Below are 5,260 nucleotides of genomic sequence, written 5' to 3' on the forward strand. Positions count from 1 at the left end.
GTGTGTCTGTGTGTTGGGGGGGATTCATCCACATTTCATTCATCCACTAGTGGTAACTCCGCCTCTGATCACTGGCAGATTTTTAGTTTCTTTCTATAAAAGTTGGCTTATTTTTCTATAAAGATATTAACTCTTAAAGTTCAAAGTTTTACAGCCTTAAAACATCATGATTGATCATAAAAAAAATAAAGTTGACTATGTCATGGAATTCAGGTTATTTTTAGTAGGGAACTCCTGAAATTCATGAGGAAACACTGTGATGTAGAAATACATTTTTGCTTGGCAACAAATAAATACTTTAAACTATTTTTACCCCTTTTCAGTCTGAATCTATTTCACATTTCATATGGCTAAACTTTTAAAAAATGTGTTATTTTTGTGTATTAAAAGCAGCATCTATAAATGCAATTTAAGAAAGTAAAAGACAGAAAGCAGAAAATTAGATAATCTAAACTTCTGATGAATAATTTTACTCATCTTCTTTAATTGTAAGGATATTTGGGAAATACAGTCTAATTTTCTATTGCTGGAAATCAATTTTATTAAAAACAAATGAAAACAAAACAGACTAAAATAAAACTTTGTTGATCCAGAACAGGTAATTCAAATGTCTAAGAGAAACTTTAACATCGTTAGTATATAAAACTTACAAGATGAACTTACATCATCCTGGAAGTCCAGCCTGTCTGCATGCCGACACCCACTTGTTGCTGGATATTTATAGTCTTCATACATGAGTGCTGTCATCCACTCATTGTTTTCCATACCCCCTATGTGTCACTCAGGGTCACACACTGACAGACTACATGGTATCAATCAACCATGCATGATCACAACCAGACCGGTGGTCAATTTAGAATATCCCATCAATCCAGCATGGAGGGGTTTTGGACAGCAGGAGGACGTTGGAGTGTGGAGCCGAGTGCCTGCAGGGTCACAGGCACACGGAAGGCATGAAAACTCAACACTGAATAACTCCGTGGTGTCCCTGAGTGCCGTTACAGCCTTTATGCTGTTCTCGTTATTTTTGCTTTTATTAATAGATTATCTAAAGCAAACAAGCATTTTCACCTTAAATGTCTTTTTTCACATTAATCTTCCCGCAAATGAACCCTGTAAACTAGATGACATGTCATTTATCTTTCATTGCAGTGATGTAAAAAGTAAAAATAAAGGACAAATGTGTATTTTCTGGATCTAAATATTTGTGATATTTATATTTATAGATTTATGGAACGTGTAGATGCATTTGTTTTGACATAAATGTCAATTTTAACCCTTTAACACTGGAGCTCCAGTGTCTGTGTCCAGTTTATACAGATCAAAATCCAGCCAGAGCCGGAAAGTTCCACGTTATCGTTTAGAAAAATACAGAATATTTATGTTTTTGTAATCAATAAAAATAATTTTCAAAAATGTAGATTTGAAATATTATAATATTGAATTACAACAGTCTCTATATGTTCTATAACTGCTTTTATTTATTTTACTTTTAACAGCAGCAAACACAGGTGACTTTCAAAATAAAATACACCAATTAAGATCCTGCTGCTGCAGCGGAGTATTTTCAAAATAAAATGCAGGACAGTCAAACGTGATGATTTTTATCATTAGGATTTGGTGCACCACCATTATTTTTACTTTAAAACATAAACAAAATTGAAGTAGAATCAAATTATTTAAAAAAAAAATAAGAAAAAAACCCTAAAAACATTAAAAATAAACTGAGCTTTTTCTTCTCATGTGAGGCACATTAACACATTATTCAAGGTCAGAGCCACATGTTTTAGACCCCTGTGTTAAAGTGCTATAGAATGACCAATTAAATAAACAGTAGTGGAGCGAGTGATGGAATAAAAAAAAGCAGATTAAGCAACACTAAACAAAAAACTCTGATTCTTCTCTCTGTTCCTTCAAATCATTCCCTAAAAGCCAAAGTAATCTCAGTTAGGGGTTAGAGTTTTATGAAAAACATGCCACTTAAACACCACTACATTACAAACAAGCCCACGACATGTGCACACTGCATTTACCAATTACAAATAATCCACCCAGAGGTGAGAGAGGAACTCCTTCAGCTTTGGTTGAACTTATGTTTGTTCATTTTTTAATTCAGTCTGTATCTGGAGTAAATCCCCGTTGTACTTTAGTGCAGTGAAACATGGCCGCTGGGTTCTTGGGCATTAAAGTAAAATGTCAGAGGCTCTGCCCCTGCCCGCGCTGAGCTGCAGTGTAAGCAGTCTGTGTGCGGACTGGTTCAGTTTTCCTGCTTTGCTTGCTCATCGTTTGTTTTCTGTTGGTTTATCACAATCAGAATTTTTAGGATCATGGCTTTCAGTGGGTCAGTGATACACTATATTACCAAAAGTATTGGCTCACCCATGCAAATGGGTGAGTACAGAACACAGAGAGCTTCGTGGAATGGGTTTCCATGGCCAACCAGCCACACATCAGCAAGTACAACGCAGTGGTTTAAAGGGGCCCTAACATAAAATGTCTACATTTTGAGGTTTAAAATGCATTTTACTGTCCATTCCTCACTATAAAGAACCCCAATCTGGTATTTTGATCCGTTCGTGCATTTAAGCGTATTCCTGTAAAAACCTGCACTGTCTGCAGCAGCCCCTTCCATACCCACAAAAACAAGCGGTTGGAAACATGCTGACTGAAGATCGATGCTAAGAGCTCCCTCTAGGAAGAGTCTGCTCTGACAGCCCCGCCCCCCGACTAGCTACAGCACTAAATTTCTCCACAGAAATAGTGATGATCAGAAAAAATACTTTCATTTTAGATGTAGAATACTGTATATTTTTAAATTGTGTCCTGTCTACTATAAATTCCAGCTCAAACAGGTGTTTGCTACTTTAGTCACGGCACTCCTTTAAGACCCCCCCCCCAACCCCCGGTCCAGCACAGTCGTGCAGAAGTGGCTCGGGCTACTAAGGGTAGATATATCGTATGTGCATCAATCGTTGAACTTTGGATTATTTTCGTGAGAGAAATACAGATACATGGTGCAGCTCTTGGATGACGTCATGACGCAGACAGCAGCAGCACGCAGCGGCAGGCGGAGCGTCAGGAAACAAATGTATTATATGGTCATGTATGTAGATATAGTTCACTCTGAAAGGCTGATGAAAATCATGGTAGGGTCCATTTAAAGCACATCGCCACTGGACTCTAGAGCAGTGGAGATGCCTTCTCTAGAGTGATGAATCACACTTTTTCATCTGGAGACATCAGGAGAACGAGACCTTTCGGACATGAAATTCGGTGGAGTAGGATTGATGTTGTGGGCTTGTTTTTCAGGAGTTGGGCTTGGCCTCTTAGTTTCAGTGAAAAGAACTCTTGGACAGTTCCATGCTCCCAACCTTGTTGGAACAGTTTGGAGCATCCTCTTCCTCTTCCAACATGACTGTGCACAAAGCAAGGTCCATAAAGACATGGAGGACAGAGAGGGATGAACTTGACTGGTGTGTGACCTGACCAATGTGCTTCTGGAATAATGGTCCAAAATTCCTAGAAAAAAACTCCTCAACCTCGTGGTTCCCAGAGTTGAAGCTGTAATCGCTGCAAAAGTTGGACCAACACCATATTAAACGCTGTGGATTAGGAATAGGAGGGCACTTCAGTTCATATGTGAATCAAAGCATGTGAGTGAATACTTTTGGTAATATAGTGCATATCCCCTTCTTGTCACCCTATTGTTTTATATCAGTTTCATTTTTGTTTTTCTTTTGGCATATTTTTGTTCATGTTTTTCTTTCTGTCTTATTTAAGTTTATTTATTGAATTTACTTCCTGTTTACAAGTCTCATCTTTTGGATCTGCCTCTTTTATTATATTAAATTATGACGAGCTGTAAACCCAACAACAGGTTTTGTTTGATATCCTAACTACTGATTTATGTAGTTTTTCAAGTTATTTCTAAAACAACAAAAGTTTTTTTTTTATTTTTTTTTTAGAAAAGACATTTCTGTAATAACAAAGATGCGTCATTTTTTTCCCTCTTACCCATAATTAAGCTAATTTTCTAAGGATTTCTTTTTCATATAGTTTGGAGTAGTTGAGCTTTGATTATCCATCACAATAATTTCAGTGGATAAAAATGACTGAAGTTGATACTTGGTCTTTGCAGTATTTGTTGTTATGACTCTGAGGCAGCAAAAATGTAAGAAGAGAAATTGTGGGAGTCACTTGAAACAACACTGGCCACTGAAAAGTCTCTGCTGCACATCTACATCATCAATTCTGCTCTTTCCTTTTCCTGTAAAAGACACACAACCTTTCAAAGACAATAAGTAGGGAGTGAAAATCTCATTTCAAAGACATTTTATGTAACGCATCAAATGCTATAAAACTGAAGACTTTCTTTCAGCTGTTATAAATGTCTCAGTATAGGTTATTTTCACACCACCATACATTTTTACCAACGGTATGTATCTACCATGGACTTTTTATGACCTCTGCTGTCATTCCACATGTTCCCCCATCTGCTTTGTGCCTCCGTGATGGAGCGTCATGCAAGGAGAGGCAGCACAAGCGTCTGGTCTGAGCCATAATGCACACAGCCAGACCCTGTTATCCTCCATGACAAAAGACTGTTGGCTTCGTGTTCAATGAGCCTCTTCTCTATATTCATTCAATAACAGCAACCATATGGTTGTCATTGCTAAACATGTCTCCCCTCTTTGGAGGAAAGTTTGTCAAATCTCAGAGGGAAGAGAATTGTGTAGTGAGCAGCACAGTAGGCGGGGGGGATCTGAAAGATGCAGGCATGGACGAGCTAATATTAAAAACAAAAAAAGAAAAATGTAATATACCGTTTAATTTTGTTTGTGCTGTAAGCAGGTCGAGTTCTTGCAAATAAGTTGGTATAAAATTACCTATTCAGGACTGAAGCGTTATTGATTTTTTTAAATCTTAATTTAAAACCAACAGTTCGTTAATTTCTTTCCCTGTGAAGCCTCTTTTCTTCATTTTTATTAATCCAATCTAAAATAAATCTATAACCCCCCCCCCCCACACACACACACATTTTAGTTCAATGTTCTTGATGTTCAGAAAACATTTCACTAACAAGTCATTAACTCTACAAATATGGTGGTAGAAGGAAATGGAAAAGATTGGTTCTGTTTCCTTTAGCTCAAAAGGAACAAAAGTGTATTTAGACTGGACACATTTGGTTTGCTTCAATTGAAAGGGAGTTCCTTTTAGCTAGCATAATGATAACATTTTAGCCAAACTCCAAATAAACCAA

The sequence above is a fragment of the Oryzias melastigma genome, linkage group LG4, assembly GCF_002922805.2.
Source record: "Oryzias melastigma strain HK-1 linkage group LG4, ASM292280v2, whole genome shotgun sequence".
Taxonomy (NCBI): Eukaryota; Metazoa; Chordata; class Actinopteri; order Beloniformes; family Adrianichthyidae; genus Oryzias; species Oryzias melastigma.